This window comes from Leucoraja erinacea, chromosome 8, assembly GCF_028641065.1.
Source record: "Leucoraja erinacea ecotype New England chromosome 8, Leri_hhj_1, whole genome shotgun sequence".
In the NCBI taxonomy this organism is placed as follows: Eukaryota; Metazoa; Chordata; class Chondrichthyes; order Rajiformes; family Rajidae; genus Leucoraja; species Leucoraja erinaceus.
Genome location: NC_073384.1, coordinates 44,256,151 through 44,275,354, shown reverse-complemented (window position 1 = coordinate 44,275,354; position 19,204 = coordinate 44,256,151).

Genomic DNA, 19,204 nt, shown 5'->3' with positions numbered 1-19,204 from the left:
AAAATATGGGTTTAAGGTGTTTTAGTCAGAAGTCACTGAGTGTGGAGGTTACAGTGGGCTTATTACAGGAGTTAATAAAGAGGCAGCATAATGAATGCCCACTGAAGCCCATATCAGTGGTGCCTCATTCACCCAGTGGAAACTTGGCCCCAAAAGTATGAATCACCCATGTAGTAGGTGTTATCATGCAATCATTTTCTGCTCCTTCCATCTTCTTCCTTCCCTCCTTTGAATTGAAGGCTCTTGCCTCTTTCTCAATTCTAGTACAAACATGCTTCTCCTCACGGAGGAGGACCTCTGGACATCTTTTACAGGATAAAAGGATCCTGTTCAGTTATGTTACCTGAGGCACACGTGTACCCCAGTTTGTGATACAATAAGAACATGAATACTCCATTACATTGAAGTGACCATGTTATATTATTAAGTAACCTATTATATTGAATAGGAGGCTTACCCTTAGTACAATAATACTTTTGTTCAATAATACCAGTGGGAGGAATCTGTTAGCATCAATCTTATGTGAACTACTCAAGATCTTTGCATGTTTTTCATGTTGAGGAAATGTTTTAATTTTTCTTAATCTAAAAAATAATTACACAGGATTTCATAGTATTTGCACCAGAGGGTCAGGTCATTTAATCCAAACGATTATTTAAAAATAGTTCCAGCTAGTGGTCTAGTTCATGATATGTATGTGAAATCACTCAGTTACATCCTGATATTAATCCTGGATTCTGAATGTCTTTTCCTGTGATAGAATCCCTGGCACTATGTAGGTAAAACAGGAAAAGCAGAAAGTTAGAGTCATACACCGTGGAAACAGGCCCTTCGGCCCAACTTGCCCATGCCGACCAAGAAGCTCATCCACACTAGTCCCACATGCCTGCGTTTGGCCCACATCCTTCTAAACCGCTTACTACATCTTAGCCAACACTCCTCCCGAACCAGTAATACCTAATTATTTGTTTGCTTATTCAATCACATGCTGTTTGTTGCATTTTTTCACTCCAAGTCAACTGCACCCTTTGACCAATAAGGAGCCCAGTTCCATGACCGACCTTTCCATCTGATTGTTCCTATACTGAACAGCAAAAGTGGCAGTGTTAAATGGGGTGAGATTGTTTTCCCATTTCAGTCCTGTTGAATTATCCACTGGCCATGTTTAGATGACATTTCATACACCCACCATCTATGAAAGAGATCCCAAGGGATATTAGTGGAACATTTTCAATTGAAACAAATGCTGTTTGAATGCTGTTTCTCATCACTTCAGAGGCTATCAGCTGCACAAGGCAGCAGCAAGCAGTAATAGGCCCCAGCGATGAAGAGAGCAATGTGAGGTACAAACCTATTTGATCTCATTTAATACATCAATGGTAGATACACCAGTCCATGAGAGAACTGGTAGAAATTCAGTAGAAGAATGGGGAGATTCATACAAGGAAGAAATGTGCAGGTGAGAACAAACAAAAATTAGATGAAAAGGAGGCTTGGACAAGGGGCAGCTGGACAAGTCATCCACTATACCAGAGTAAAAAGTTTACTTGTGTTATGATGTCTTGTCTGTTGAACCTTCGATCACAAGGTATTTTCCAAATTGGTTTGAGGTGCGTGGATGCTGTGTGTTGTAAAGTTAAGCAGTTTCAAAAGCTTAGCAATTGTCAAGCTACATGAGAGAGAGATAGATTAAATCTGCCAGGACTATCATTGATGCCAGACCAAAGCATAGGTTTCAGGTTTCTCCCATGGCAAGTTATTCAACCAAAGACATATTGCAGCCAATCTGTCACTAATATACCGAAAATCTTATGACAGTTTGAACAAATGGCAACACGGTCTCTAAAGACTTGATGACAGATGGCACAATTTCATGAAAACCGATATTCTGCGAACATGGAAGTGTATCACGGCCCTAATCTGAAAAGTAGTTATGAAAGCTTTGCAAAATGCAGTATGTTGGGAGGATTGGGGAATGCAAGATTATTCATTTGGAGATAATTATGATTATGCCACATGGGGGCACCCAAGACTCAGTGTCTTATCCGTGGAATCTGAGACCAGCATCAGGAACATTGAACATTGCGTGAAATGATTACTATTTTATCAGCTATATAGCATAGAAACAGGTCTTTTAGCCCACCTTCCCATTTAAGGAGGCTGAAATTTAGGACAAAAATTATGAAAAGTGGTAGAGGAGACACACAATTGACCAATGAAGAGGCAATGAATGGATACAAGAAAATGCTCTGAATAAACTATTTTCAAAAGGCATAATCAATTAAGTCCTGAAAAAGGTTAAAGAAAGTACCACATCCCAATCACTGTTTAAGAAGGAACCAGATGCTGTAAAATCGAAGGTAGAAGGGTCTCGACCCGAAACGTTGCCTATTTCCTTCACTCCATAGATGCTGCCTCACCCGCTGAGTTTATCCAGCACTTTTGTCTACATCCCAATTACTGATCCTTGGGATGTGATCATTGGTAACAATGCGAACATTTCTTTGAGAAAGTGGTGATGAACCATCTGAACAATTGCAGTCCTTGCGGTGCAAGGACTCCCACAGTGGATTGCAACTGGCACCAGTGTATTTCCCAGGCAGGGAGGCGTGTGATTTGGAGCAGAATCTTCAGGTGCTCCTTTCCCCTACTGCGGTGGTAGAGGGTACAATTTTGGTCCTAATATCAAAGTAGCTTTGCTGAGTTTCAATGCATTTTGTAGGTGACGAGCACTGTAAAGCACCATGTGGGATGGAAGGGAATGAATGTTGAATTTCCCACTGATCCCGATCCCTCCTCACTATCCACAACTCCACCAATTTTAATTTCTTCTGCCAATCAGCTACATTTTCATTCAAATCATTAATATTTATATTACAAAGAATAGAGATCCCAGCACTGTTCCTTCCAAAATACCACAGGTTCCAGATCTTCAATCAGAGAAACAACCTTCCATCGCACCCCTCTACCATCAAGGCAATTTACCAACTCACCGTGGACCCCATGTGAATTAACATTCTGGATTAGTCTACCATGAGAGCCTTTGTCAAATGCTTTTACTGAAGTCCATGTAGACAACATTCTCTGCTCTATCTTCCATTGGGCCCTTCTTCAGACAATTCTATCACATTGGATAAATACAATTCTTAACAAATGTATGTTGGTTTGACTTAATTAATCAATTTTCCTTCAAGAGACTGTTAATCCTGTCCCACATCAGTTTCTAAAGGCCTTTCTGTCACTGAAAGTGAAGAGCAAAGAAAATAGAAAATATCTGGAATTGGCTGGAGCCCAAAAGAAACGGAACAATACAGGCAGTGCTGGTACTAGCTGAGAGTGGACAGTAAATCTTGTAGTTTGCAATTGATCTACATTGGTAAATGGTGGGAGAGGAACTTGAAAAGAGGAGAAAGGAAAAACATTCATGGGAACTGTGAGAAGCAGAACATTATAGTTGCTTGGAAATCTGAAAAAAAAAAGGAGAAGGCAGCATCTCTGGAAAGAGAAAAGCTTGAGTTACTTTCACATGCCCATGACCTTTTATTAGAATGGTCAGTTTTGACACAAAAGACTGTTTCAGAAATTGTTGAACTCAATGTTGAGTGCAAAGGGTTCTAATATGTCTAATTGGAGATTGAAATGAGAAAATAAGAAACATTGGGAGACAGCTAATCAGAGAGTTGTGGATCACCACATGAAGCAGCTTCCCATCCATCAACTTCATCAGCTTGGTTAACCTGAAATGTTATTCAACTAGTCATGTGTCAGAGCTAGTGAACCCAGTCCAGTTCTGGGTCCTTCCGATCTCCATTGGATCTGAGATAGCTCTTTCTGAGTAACTTTCAGTCATATAGAAAAACAACCCATTTTTTCCATCGATCTACACCCACTATTATACAGCCGTCTACACTAATCCCATTTTAGTCTCCCCATATCTTCACCAACCTCCTCCCTTCCCCTCCCCCCCCCCCCCCCCCCCCCCCCCCCCCCCCCCCACCCAAAAATTCTAACAATCACCTACGCACTAGATACAACTTCCAGAGGCCAATTAATTTACTAACATCCACATCTTTGGGAATTTGGACTTGAACTGGAACACCTGGAAGAAACCCATGCTGTCACATGTGAATATACAAACTCCGTACAGACAGTGCCAGAGGTCAGAATAGAATCCTTTCACTGGAGTGTGAGACAACAGGTCTACTGACTGTAAAAGCTTCATTAGATACGTAAAAAGAAAAAGATTAGTGAACACAAATATAGGTCCCTTACAATCAGAGACAGGTGAATTGATAATGGGAAACAAGGAAATGGCAGAACAGTTAAATTAGTACTTTAGTTCTGTCTTCTCCAAGGAAGGCATAAACAAATCTCCCAGAAATACCAGGGGACTGAGGATCTAGTGGGAGGAGCTGATGGGAATCCACATTATTCAGGAAATGGTGTTAGGTAAACTGTTGGGACTGACGGCAGATCATTCTCCAGGGCCTGATGGTCTGCACCCCAGAGAACTCAAGGAGGTGGCCCTAGAAATAGTGGATGCATTGGTGATCATTTTCCAATGTTCAGTAGATTCAGGATCAGTTCCTGTGGATTGGAGGGTAGCTAATGTTATCCCACATTTTAAGAAAGGAGGGAGTTAGAAAACAGGGAATTATAGAGCAGTTAGCCTTACATCGGTTGTGGGGAAGATGCTTGAGTCGGTTATGAAAGATGTAATAGCAGCGCATTTGGGAAGCGGTGACAGGATCGGTCAAAGTCAGCATGGATTTAGGAAGGGGATATCACGCTTGACTAATCTTCTGGAATTTTTTGAGGCTGTAATAGAATGGATGTGGTGTATCTGGACTTTCAAAAAGTCTTTGACAAGGTCCCACACAGGAGATTAGTGTGCAAAATTAGAGCACATGGTATTGGGGGGTAGGGTATTGGCATGAATAGAGAACTGGTTGGCAGACAGGAAGTAAAGAGTAGGAATTAACGGGTCCTTTTCAGAATGGCAGGCAGTGACTACTGGGGTGCCACAAGGCTCGGTGCTCGGACCCCAGTTATGTACAATATATATTAACGATTTAGACGAGGGAATTAAATGTAACATCTCCAAGTTTGCAGATGACACAAAGCTGGGTGGCAGTGTGAGCTCCGAGGAGGATGTTATGAGGCTGCAGGGGGACTTGAATAGGTTGGGTGAGTGGGCAGATGCATGGCAGATGCAGCATTATGTGGATAAATGTGAGGTTATCCAATTTGGTAGCAAGAACTGGAAGGCAGGTTATCATCTGAATGGTGTCAGATTAGGAAAAGGGGAGGTGCAACGGGACCTGGGTGTGCTTACATATCAGTCACTGAGAATAAGCATGCAGGTACAGCAGGCAATGAAGAAAGCTAATGGCATGTTGGCCTTCATTGCGAGAGGATTTGAGTTTAGGAGCAAGGAGGTCCTACTGCAGTTGTACAGGGCTCTTGTGTGACGGCACCTGGAATATTGTGTGCAATTTTGGTCTCCTAATTTGAGGAAGGACATTATTGCCATTGAGGGAGTACAGCGTAGGTTCACCAGGTTAATTCCCGGGATGGTGGGACTGACACATGATGAAAGAATGGGTCGACTGGGCTTGTATTCACTGGAATTTAGATGGATGAGAGGGGTTCTTATAGAAACATATAAAATTCTTAAAAGATTGGACAGGCTAGATGCAAGAAAAATATTCCCGATGTTGGGGGAAGTCCAGAACCAGGGGTCACAGTTTAAGAATAAGGCTTAGGCCATTTAGGACTGAGATGAGGAAAAACATTTTCATCCAGAGAGTTGTGAATCTGTGCAATTTTCTGCCACAGAAGGCAGTAGAGTCCAATTCATTGGATGTTTTCAAGAGAGAGTTAGATTTAGCTCTTAGGGCTAAAGGAATGAAGGGATATGGAGAAAAAGCAGGAACAGGGTACTAATTTTAAATGATCAGCCATGATCATATTGAATGGCGGTGCTAGCTCAAAGGGCCAAATGACCTACTCCTGCATCTATTTTTTCTGTTTTTTTCTACTTGTGCCACTATGTTGCCCCATTCTAAGAAGGGTGTCAGATTCATCCAACTCACAAAGTGGGGACGGTCCTATAAAGTTTTTGGATGACACAGCTGGTGACTAGAATCTACAGTCAGAGGGTGTCATCACTGAATATTTGCATGATCCAGTCTGTAGGGTCCTTACACAAAGACTGGAAAGGCAGGTACAAGCTCATTCTTGCCTTCACCAGGAGGTCTATGGAACTTTGAAGCTGAGGTTACCACCTCTGATGTAAAGGCGTCAGTTCATGTTGACGTGCCTTATTAAGCATGGTGTGGCTGAATTGACCTCAGCACCTGGGCTAAAAAGAGGAAATGCCTCACTGTTACTGCATTGGATGCTTGTTAGTCAACTGGGGGCCAATATAACCAGACCATCAGAATTTAAAATCTTAACTAAACCTTGACGGCAATTAATTAAGTTGATTTTTGATGTGCAGTTTTGGCAGGTTGATTAGTTAGGCTTAGAGATACAGTGTGGAAGCAGGCCCTTTGGCTCTCAGAGTCCGTGCTGACCAGTGATCACCCGTACACTAATTCTTTCTTACACACTAGGAACGATTTACAGAAGCGAAATAACCTACAAATCTGCACGTGTTTGGAAAGTGGAACAAAACCAGAGCACCGTGAGAAAACCCACACGGTCACAGGAAGAACGTTCAAACTCCGTAGAGAGCATCCGTAGTCAGGATCAAACCCGGGTCTCTGGTGCTGTCAGGCAGCAACTCTACCGCTGCACTACTGTACTGCCCTATAGTTTAGTTTAGTTTAGCGATTCAGCAAAGAAACAGGTCCTTAGGCCCACCATGTTCATGCCGACAATCACTCACCCGTTTACACTAGTTCTATGTTATCTTACTTTCTATGCACTCCTAACACATTAGAGACAATTTTGACAGAGGACAATTAACCGAGAAACTCGCATGTCTTGGGATGAGTCTTGTGAAATTCGATGGAAAGTGACCTCATGAGAGCTCTTCAGTACTCATAGTGAGAGATGACAGAGAAGGCAATATAAATAGCCCTAAAAATGGATGATTCAAAAGACTTCCAAATACCTTCATGTTTTATCATTCTTTCTGCTTTCCATTTCGACTCTCAGTTAAGTTCCATAAATAGACCAAGTCCCAGGTCATGAACGATGATGTTGTCGCCCAGTTATGGGGTTCACAGGATTTAACTGAGGGTTACACATGAGCAGGTAGCCAAAATTAGAACCACAAACCAATTTACTGGTTGTGGTTTAATTATTGTTTTTCGTGTTTGAATGAGGATATGAATTTGATGAAGTGAGTTATCCAAACCTGCATCTGTAAATGCTTACATATAGATGTTATGGTACAATGAAGCAGCAGAATTATTTGGAACCAAACTTTGCCTCGGTAAAATATTCCTCGTGAGGAACCAGATAAATGTGTGTGTGAGTTCTTGCAAAAGATGCAATGACATGTGGATGCACGTCACACTCCTACACAATAATACATTTGGGATTGCTTACAAGGGTGACCAGCACCTTGGTATACAGATGAATATCAAAGCAGACATGAAATCTGTCTCAGTGCTTTTAGCACCTGAGTGCCTGGGATAAGATGCACAAGAACATGATGTGCCTAGCCTTAAAGGAGAAGCACAAAGGTAACCATTGTTTGCCTGAGACTGGGCCCATTTATTTGATTCAAGTTACCAAGCAACCTCACATGCAGCTACTGTACCTGCACCATGCAGCCTTTCATTTGCCATCATACACAAACAAAGATTAGCTAGAATTTACATTTGAAATTTCAAAATGTTGATCACTGCATGAAGTAACGATAATTCTTTAGAGAATGATCTTTAGTTCTGAGTCATGCCTGATGCAGTGATCCAGTGTAATACAAGCATAATACTTCTCTCTTGTACAGTTAATCTTCAGTGTAAGGGAATCACCAAACTAAAGCAGCATTGAAAAATTATCAATGTTTAGTGCAGACGACTCCAAAAATCTCCTTCGGAAAGATTTCAAGAGGCCAAGCAGTGAAGGCGTGATTTTTCTCGTTAATTGATCATCCCCATCCAGTTCTTATACCTGCCTTACTTCTATCTTATCCAATAGCTTATACATAGCACAGATGTTAACAGTTTCTGACATAAGGGGTAAAAGTTCATACTCCAATGAGAATAGTGCTGTGCTTTCATTTAGTTTAGAGATACAGCGCGGAAACAGGCCCTTCAGCCCACTGAGTCCGCAATGACCAGCGATCCCTGTACACTCACACTATTCCTACGCACTAGGGACATTCTTACAATTTTACCGAGCCAAATTATCCTACAAATCTGTACACCTTTGGAATGTGGGAGCAAACCGGAGCACCTGGAGAAAACATACAAACTCCATACAGACAGCACCTGTACTCAGTATTGAACCCAGGCCTCTGATGCTGAAAGGCAGCAACTCTAATGCTGCACCACTGTGCCACATCTTCTGATGAAAATCAGGTTAACCTGGACAGTTTTATCCATATTTCCCTCTTTCTATATAAACCCCCAATATGACTTACATAAACTCCCTCAAACGACAACACACTCATTATTCACCAGAAATGAGATTTTCAGCTTCATACGTAGCGGTGGGGGCAGATGCAGACGGGAACCCGGAGCTGGCAAGTGTTTGCCGCTCTGCTGAGTCGCTCGTGCAGCTCCGTCCATGGAGCCGCCTCAGTGCAAGGGTCCCGGGCCGTCGGAGGCGTCGGATGCATTGCGCCGTTGCCGTGAGAGTCTCTGCCAAATTCGCCCTGGTGACCGGCATGGCCCAGGCTGTGGCTCGGTGCATCCTGGAGGACAACCAGTGGCTGTTGGAAGTAGGTACAAAGCACTGTGTAGAAGCAGTGGAAGATAGCGGCCGTTAAATGGGGGTGGTTGGAGAAAGCATCCTGCTTGCCTGCTAGATTTTCACTTACAGTAACTGCAGGAAAAATCTTCTCGATGTTGAGAGAGTTCAGAACCAGAGGTCACAGTTTAAGAATAAGGGATAGGTCATTTAGGACTGAGATGAGGACAAAATGTCTTCACCCAGAGAGTTGTGAATCTGTAGATTTCTCTGCCACAGAAGGCAGTGGAGGCCAATTCACTGGATGTTTTCAAGAGAGAGTTACATTTAGCTCTTGTGGCTAACGAAATCAAGGGATATAGCGAAAGAACAGTAAAGAAGTACTGATTTTAAATGAACAGCCATGATCATATGGAATGGCAGTGCTGGCTCGAAGGGCTGAATGGCCTACTACTGCACCTATTTTCTATGTTTCTATGCTTGAGTACATGGCAATAAAACTCGACCACTTGATTTTGAAGCATTCATGCATGGTGGAGGTATAGTGTTGTCATAGAGTGATACAGTGTGAAAACAGGCCGTTCGGCCCAACTTGCCCACACCCACCAACATTTCCCAGCTACACTACCTGCTTTTGGTCCATATCCCTCCAAACCTGTCCTATGCATGTATCAGTCTAACTGTTTCTTAAACGTTGGGATAGTCCATGACTCAACTACCTCCTCTGGTAGCTTGTTCCATACACCCACCAACCTTTGTGTGGAAAAAGTTACCCCTTAAAAAGTTACCTCTTAAAACTACTTCAAACAAAAAAACAAAGAGATCATACTTCTACATTGTACAAAAATATGATTTTAATACATCAAATTTCAAATATCCCAACCGTGGAATGGGGGACATCCCCCTCCCACACCCTCCCCCCACTCAGTTGCTGTACTCCCTCGCCAGGTACCCCCAAGGCCAGTGATCAATGATCGCTCAGCCCCCCCCCCCACTTTCAAAAACGGTCCGCGGCCCCTGATTCAAACGGAGAACACTGCCAGATGTGAACTGAGGCCAGTTGTCCATGATGTCTGGATCCCAATGCTCAGCGCTTCGTGATTCGGAGTTGGCTAATCTTATTGATTTGTAATTAGCCTGATTTGTAATCAGTTGATAAAACCTTAATTTATTAATCCGGAATATCCAGGGGGATGGGATAAGTGTAATATTAAAATGACATGCAAGGTGTCAGGCAATCTGTCACAACATACAGCCCCGATAACCCATTATTTCCTTCAGTTAAATATTGGGAAGGTAGCACTATCGTCATTTGCCACTCAACTATTATGTGTGTTTACCTCACTGACTATTTCTAACCCCCCCCCCAAATTCCTTTGTCAGGTTGTATAGAAATGTCCCCAATCTTGTTGTTTTATTAATTGAACATGTAGATGAACATCCTCAAGGAGTGTAATCAGATGGAAACTGATTCAGATGCGATGTTTAAGAGCTTGTTCAAAGAAGGGGCATATTTTAAAGGAGTGACAGAGATACCTGCAGGGGAATGTGTGAGGAGGTTATTATTTGTCTTTAGTTTTAGCTTGAACCAGGACATCTGAAGATTCAAAGTTTAATATAGTAATTGTGCTGATACTGACTCCAACCAACCACGTAATGAATATCATCCATTCCAGAGGTTTTATTTTTCTGATGCCATTTAAACTTCACTTCGATTTCAATCACTTCAATGTAAAAGTAATTGGGAATGGGGAGCATTGGAACAAAAAATTGCCTTCGGTACATATTAACTGTAATATAATAATGTATGCATGCATGTTGGTAGGTGCAATCAAAACAAAGATCTCTTCATCATTTTGTGTTATGAATACCACAGAAAATATTATGTTCTCTCAAGATCACATTAAATAGAATATTATTGATTAAATATATAGTTATTGGACTTGGCATTTTGGAAAAGTCACAGCTGAGAGGAAGACAGCAGAATACTGAAAATATTGGGGATGAAACTGACTTCAGGACAGTTTGTTAGGAAAATGAAGGAAATGGTGATAGAATACATACAGCTGAGTGAATATAATTGTATGGATGAGAAATTGTGTTCAACCAATTGATGACTTCTTTGACAAAGTAACTAGCATGTTAGATAACAAGGAAGCCAATGGATATAGCACATTTTGTTATTCAAAAATTGGTCCGTGATGTGCCCCATAAAAGATTACCGCATTAGATAAGGACCTGTGGACTTGAACATAATAGGTTAAGTCCAGGGGGTCAGATATGGGGCTTTATGTGTGGGCCAGATATTTTGTCAGTGCAGAGGGGGCTAGGAGCAAGGCCAAGTGTCCATCCAGAGTCAAGATCTGGAATGTTACTAGGTGTGCAGTCATAGCTGGGACAATGGGAGTGTTCAGCACTGGAAACCTAAGCAGGTAAGCAGCTATGATCAGGGTAGAATAGGGGGCCAGGAGTAAGGCTGGACTCAGGGTCAGGAATGAGAGAAGGTATGCAACTGGAGTCAGGGTCAGGAGTAGTAACAAGTGTACAGTGAGGCCCAGGTTGGTCAACATGGGCCAAGTGCTTGATTATAATCTGATTTCCATACATGAATACACGAAGATCATTCATGTGCTGCACCTGTTGATCAGAGCCTGGCTCTACTGTGCAATGTAATTAGGAATGTAATTTAGCCTAACCTTATTCATAGATAATCCAATTTAAAACATAAATATTGCATGCAAGTGTAAGTTAAAAAAAAACTCGTTACAGTATGCACCAGATTGCACAATTTCAAGCTGAAAAATTAGAAGCTTCGTACCAATGGGAGGGGCCCTCTCACATCCTCCCCCCCCCCCCCCCCCCCCCCCCCCCCCCCCCCCCCCCCCCCCCCCCCCCCCCCCCCCCCCCCCCCCCCCCCCTCTCTCGGTCGCTACATTCCCTCTATAAATTCCCTCTCATCCTTCTAAATTCCAGTGAATCCAAGCCCAGTCGACCCATTCTTTCATCATATGTCAGTCCCGCCATCCCGGGAATTAACCTGGTGGACCTACGCTGCATTCCCTCAATAGCAATAATCTCTTTCCCTTAATTAGGAGACCAAAATTGCGCACAATGCTCCAGGTGCGGTCTCACTAGGGCCCTGTACAACTGCAGTAGGATCTCCTTGCTCCTAAACTCAAATCCTCTCACAATGAAGGCCAACATGCCATTAGCTTTCTTCGCTGCCTGCTGTACCTGAATGCTTACTTTCAGTGACTGATGTACAAGCATACCCAGCTCGTTGCACCTCTCCTTCTCCTAATCTGATAATAATAATCTGCCTTCCTGTTCTTGCCACTAAAGTGGATAACCTCACATTTATCCACATAATGCTGCATCTGCCATTACATTGCATTTGCCATGCTTCTGCCCACTCACCCAACCTATCCAAATCACCCTCCAGCCTCATCCTCCTCGCAGCTCACACTTCCACCCAGCTTTGTGTCATCCACAAACTTAGAGATGTAACATTTAATTCAATCATCTAAACCGTTAATATATATTGTAAACAATTGGGGTCCTAGCACCGAGCCTTGTGGCACCCCACTAGTCACTGCCTGCCATTCTGAAAAGGTCCCGTTAATTCCTACTCTTTGCTTCCTGTCTGCCAACCAGTTCTCTATCCATGTCAATACCAAAGATCCTATAGGATGTATCCTATAGGATCTTTGGTCAAAACCCTACCTCCAATACCATGTGCTCCAATTTTGCACACTAATCTCTTATGTGGGACCTTGGCAAAGGCTTTTTGAAAGTCCAGATACACCACATCCACTGGCTCTCCCTCATCCATTCTACTTGTTACATCCTCAAAATTTCCCAAAAGATTAGTCAAGCATGATTTCCCCTTCATAGATCCATGCTGACTTTGACCCGTCCCGTCACTGCTTTCCAAACACGCTGCTATAACATCTTTAATAATTGATTCCAGCATCTTCCCCCACAACCGATGTAAGGTTAACTGCTCTATAATTCCCCATTTTCTCTCTCTCTCTCTCCTTTTCTTAAAAAGTGGAGTTTGCTACCTTCCAGTCCACATTTGCTACCTTCCAGTCCACAGGAATGATCCAGAGTCGAGAAAACATTGGAATATGATCATCAATGCATCCACGATTTCTAGGGCCACCTCCTTGATTACTCTGGGATGCAAACCATCAGACCCTGGGGATTTATCTGCCTTCAGTCCCAACAGTTTACCTAACACCACTTTCTGGCTAATGTGGATTCCCTTCAGTTCCTCCCTCCCATTAGATCCTCGATCCCCTAGTTTTTCCAGGAGATTGTTTGTGCCTTCCTTAGTGAAGACAGAACCAAAGTACTTGTTTAACTGTTCTGCCATTTCCTTGTTTCCCCATTATAAATTCACCTGTCTGACTGTAAAGGAACTACATTTGTCTTCAGTAATCTTTTCCTTTTTACATACCTAAAGAAACTTTTACAGCTAGTTTTTATATTCCCCGCAAGCTTTCTTTCATGCTCTTTCTCGCCTCTTTCTGCTTCTTCAGGCCAATTTGTATGCCTCTTCCTTGGATTTAACACTATCCTTGACTTGCTTTGTCACCCACGGTTGAGCCGCCTTCCCAGTTTTATTTTTTCACCAGACAGGGATGAACAATTTCTGGCGTTCATCCATGCGGTCTTTAAATCTTTGCCATTGCATCTCCACTGCCGACCCTAAGTATAGGTTGCCCGTCTATCCTAGCCAATTCCCATCTCATACCTTCAAAGTCTCCTTTATTCAAGTTCAGGACCTTAGTCTCTGAATTAACCATGTCACTCTCCATCCTAATGCAGAATTCCACCATATTATGGTCACTGTTGCCCAAGGGGCCTTACACAACAAGATCACTAACTAATCCTTCCTCATTACACAATACCCAGTCTAGGATGGCCTGCCCTCTGGTCGGTTCCTGAGGGAAGGCAGGGATACGGAAGTGGCGGCGCTGCCTTGCAGCTGCGGCTCGCCTGCAGTCCGTTTGTCTTTTCTGTTTTTTGTTTTCTCTTGTCCCGTTTTTACAGTTTATTTTGGTTTATTTAGTTGTGTATGTGTGGGGGGGGGGAGGGTGGGTGTAACATGTTTCTTGACTGTTCCTTCGGGGGGGGGGATGTGACCTTTCCTGCCGTATCCCCCGTCTCCGTGTCCGTCTGCGCTGAGGCCTATCGCGGAGCTGGCGACCTCCAACTGCGACCGACCTCGAGGCTGCGGAGGCAGAGCCAGGACTGGCCGACTTCGGGGCTGTGGTTGCGGTGCGACCCAACTTCCGACCCGACTTTGGAGCCTCGGAGGCTCGGCCGTGGGCCAGTGGATGACATCATCGGGAGCTTGAGTTCTGTTTTCCGGAGTTCCCGCAACTACAGCTACGTCCGCTGGACTGGAGGATGGCAGCTTCGGCAGCTTTGACCGCCCCGGGCCGCGGAGTTTGAACCGGCCCGTTTGCGGAGCACGGATTAAGCCGCGGGACTTACCTACCATCACCTGGCGGGGTCACAACATCGGAGGCTTGGATTGCCTCAGCGCAGAGGGAGAGCAAGGAGGGAAGAGACAATGACTTTGGGACTTTAAACTGTGTTGAGTGTTTGTTATTTATTCTATGTTATGATTGCAGGCTAAACCATTTCGTTGCACTGAAAAGTGCAATGACAATAAATTGAATCAAATCAAATATTGGTTTAAAAACCCATCCTGTATGCTTTCCAGGAAATCCTCCTCCTCAGCACTGTTACCAATTTGGTTGGCCCAATCTATATGTAGATTAAAGTCACCCATGATAACCACCGTACCTTTGCTACACGCATCCCTAATTTCCTGCTTGATGCTATCCCCAACCTCCAGACCACTGTTTGATGGTATGTATATAAGTCCAACGCATTTTCTGCCCTTGGCTATTTCGCAGTTCTACCCATACCGATCCTACAACATCCAAGCTAATGTCTCTCCTTGCTATTGCATTAATCTCGCCGTTAACCAGCAATGCCACCCCACCTCCTCTTCCTTCCTGAATATTGTATACCCCTGCATGTTTAGCTCCCAGCCTTGGTTACCCTGAAGCTATGTCTTCGTAATTCCAACTATATCATATCCCTTAACTATTAACTGCGCATTCAATTCATCCACCTTATTTTGAATGTTCCTCGCATTAAGGAACAAAGCTTTCAGGTTGGTTTTTCTTATCTACCTTCTACCTTTTGTTTCTGTCCTCCTTTTATGGCCCTCTGTCTTCTTCCATTGGGTCCTATCACCCTGTCCTGTTAGTTTAAACGTGACATTTCCTACACTCTCTTTCCCGTTAGTTTCCACGTTGTTGACTCCAGGCAGCGTCCCCGCCAGTTGTCCTGATCAATCTGTCCTGACCCATCACTGCAGCATCTTCTCTTTCAAAGCAATACTATGCTTTAGCTGGTAAAGAGTTGTGTATTTTGTGGTATATCCCTTTAAGAGCAGCCTTCTGATATTGCTACATGCCAAAAACTGCAAGAACTTGCAAAACATAAACTGGCAACGCCCTTCTGTCAACTGGCAATGTTGATGTGATCACACGAGTAAAATTGACAAAGTCACTGTCAAAGTCACTAGGGAAACCTACAACACAAGTACAATACTCAGACTGACAACTTCAACGTAAGCACCCTGGTGGTGGTACCTGCAATGTCAACATCGGCACCCCAGTGGAACACACAATGTCAATGCCCTGGTGAGACCAGCAATATCAATGTTAGTGAAACCTGTGGTATCCTTCCGCCAATCTTGTAATTCTAGGCAGTGAATAGATCTTTTCAATGCAGTCTCATCAGGAAGGCAATCTGCCACAAATAAATATCTGTTTATTCAATGACAATAACCATATAACCATATAACCATATAACAATTACAGCACGGAAACAGGCCATCTCGGCCCTACAAGTCCATGCCGAACAATTTTTTTTCCCCCTTAGTCCCACCTGTAATGTATGAACCCACTTGCTTTTCTTTTATCTGTTGTGAATGCCTGCTCTCCTACACGTGGAAACTGTCCACATATTCCAGATGTCGTCTCCCAGGGCTCTATCTATCTATCTATCTATCTATCTATCTATCTATCTATCTATCTATCTATCTATCTATCTATCTATCTATCTATCTATCTATCTATCTAAATAAAAGTCTGTGGCTGCCGCCTGCCGTCCGGCTGCCTTTCTTCCTTTTGATTCGCTGCTCCTTCCTGTCAGCTTCCAACACACTTCGAAACAAAGTTGCAAGACAGGAACACTGAACTTTTCACTGCTGCAGCAGGCAGGGGAGGTGCAATTGAGGGAGGCAGGGAAGTGCTGGAAACTTACATTTGGCAACGGCTTCAGTTCCAAGGAGACGTCATGTGGCTATTGGGTTGGGGGAATCACACCATGGGGGAGCAGACCCAACGGGTCTGCACTTGGTCTGTTAATATATAAAACTCAAACCCATCCGTCCGCCTGCAGTACGGATCCCTTCCTGCCTTTTGATTCGTTGACGGCTGCTTGTTCCTATCAACTTCCAACACACTATGAAACAAAGTTGCAAGACAGGAACACTGAACTTTTCACTGCTGCAGCAGGCAGGGGAGGTGCCATTGGATTTTTTTTTAAAGAGGCAGGGAAGTGCTGGAAACTTACATTTGGCAACGGCTTCAGTTCCATTGGAGGAGACGGGTGCATGGTGGAATATTGGGTTGGGGGATCACACCATTGGGGGAGCAGACCCAACGGGTCTGCACTTGGTCTAGTATATATTTAAGCAGGGTGTTGATAAGAGAGTATAGACTCTCATACTCAAATTCTCTTACAAGAAAGTCAAGCTTACCATTTTCCTTTAGTCTGAAGAAGGCTCCAAACCCAAAATGTCACCTATCCATTTTCTCCAGAGATGCTGCCTGACTACCAGAGTTAATCCAGCATGTTGTGTCTATCTTTACTATTTGTAGAAAGTGCACCTCTGTAATTTGTGTGCCTGTGTACCAAAGTCCCTTGAAATACCAATAACTTGCAATTTCTCACCATTTAAGCAGGGTGTTAGTTATAGTTATATGGATGGGAAGGGAATTGAGGGTTATGGTCTGAGCGCAGGTATATGGGACTAGGGGAGATTATGTGTTCGGCACGGACTAGAAGGGTCGAGATGGCCTGTTTCCGTGCTGTAATTGTTATATGGTTATATGGTTATATTTTAAAAATATATATTTAACCTTTCCACTTTCTTCTATCAAATTGGATTACTTTACATTTCCACCCATTATATTCCTTGTGCCATGCTGTTGGTCATTTGTTTAACTTGGCTGTATCTCCCAGAAATCTCAAGGTATCCTTATTATGGTCAAACTGTCATCCAGCTCAGTATCATCAGTAAACTTATATAGGATAGAGTTTCCGTGGTCCTCACCATTCACCCCACCAGCCTCAGCAACCAAGATACCATTCTCTGACATTTCCACCATCTTCAACGTGATTCCACCACCAGTCACATCTTCGCATCCCCACCCACTTTCTGCTTTCTATAGAGATGACTCCCTCGGTAACTCCTTGGTTCACTTAACCCTTCCCAACCACTCCGCTCACGAACTGTAGGTACAGCGCCTCATACTCCACCTGGGTAGGTTACAGCCTAACAGTATGAATATTGAATTCTCTAATTTTAGGTGACTAACCAAACTCTCCCAACCCTCACCTTTCCCTTCACCCTGTCTCCCCCCCCCCCCCCCCCCCCCCCCCCCCCCCCCCCCCCCCCCCCCCCCCCCCCCCCACCCCCCCCCCCCTCCCCCCCCCCCCCCCCCCCCCACCCCCCCTCTTCCCTGTGCCCCCCCTGGAATTAGACCCATAGCTGCTGCACCCCCCCCCCCCCCCCCCCCCCCCCCCCCCACTGATATTAATTCCTCTGGTTTCACAATTCTCCCTCTTCCACTCTCACCACTCTTCCAGCTTTCTCCCCACAACATCACCTATCCATGTTCTCCAGAGATGCTGCCTGACCCGCAGAATTACTTCAGCACGTTGTGTCCTTTGTGGATTACACGAGATCATGCCATTCAATCAGTGGTACATATCATGAGTGGATGGTGTTCCAGCTTCAATCTTTGTATCACCTGCAGGGCATTGCCTCACAACTGAAAATAGAACTTTTAATTCTTACTTTCTGTTTTGTGTCAATAACCAATTCTCTATCCAGTATTCCCAATGTTTGCACTCTAATTTTGTTTAATAATCTGTTTGGAGGCATCTAGTTGAAAGTCTTTTGAACATCCAAATGCACCGCATGAAACATCTAAGCAATAAAGCTTGTGACTGCTGCAAAACTTTACAGAAATCTCTCTCATAAATCCATGTTGACTCTGCACTATCCTATTGCTATTTTAAACACGTCTTGTTACCGTTCCATAATAATAGGTTCCAGCATTCTCCCCAATACTGTTGGAAGGCCAACTGTTTTCTTCCTTAAATTTGCACATTCCAATGTATCATTTTAGACTGTGGAATTTTGGGAGATGGAAGGTGCTTATTGTGGGCAGGTAAAATTCTGGCAGATTCGGGAATGCTAGCCCCCACTTCCTGAAGTTCAATTTGTAAGTGCAACTGTCCAAGATGGATACACAAGGATAAATATGTGAAGGGACATAGAAAGAATGGCTGGCAAAAGCATCAGTAGCTGGAAATGCAGTACATGTGCGATGAGCTTGAGATCTTTCTGTTCCAGTGGAGAATACAGTGTCTTCTTCCTGTTCCATTCCTAGCACAGGGTGGCACAGCTGGTAGAGCTGCTGCCTCATCACACCAGTAACCCGGGTTCGATCCTGACCTCGGGTGCTGTCTGTGCAGGGTTTGAATGTTCTCCCTGTAGGTTTCCCGTGTGCATTTCCTCTGGTTTCTTCCCACATCCCAAACACGTGAGGATTAATAGGTTAATTGGCCGCTGTAAATTTGTCCCTAGTGTGCAGCGTGAATGGGAGATTGATGGTCTGCGTGAACTCAATGGGCTGAAGGGCCTGTGTCTCTGATCTATCTTTCAATCAATTCGAACAGGGCCTGTGGTGCAGTATCCGAGAACCTGCAATTCAGTCAGTAGGTCTAGCAGCCTATTATTTGTTCAGGAGTATTAGTTCCTGCCTGTAGCTCGAGTATACTCCTCTTTAGCTGCATCCCGTCCTCCAAAGCAAATGAATAGTGCAGCTTTGCCTTGCTATATCATGCAAATGTATTTTAATCCCATAAATCATAGAAATTACCTGGATTATAAATGTAAAGGAACTGCTTTATTTCCATATTGTTATATTATAGTAAACGGAATCTGCAT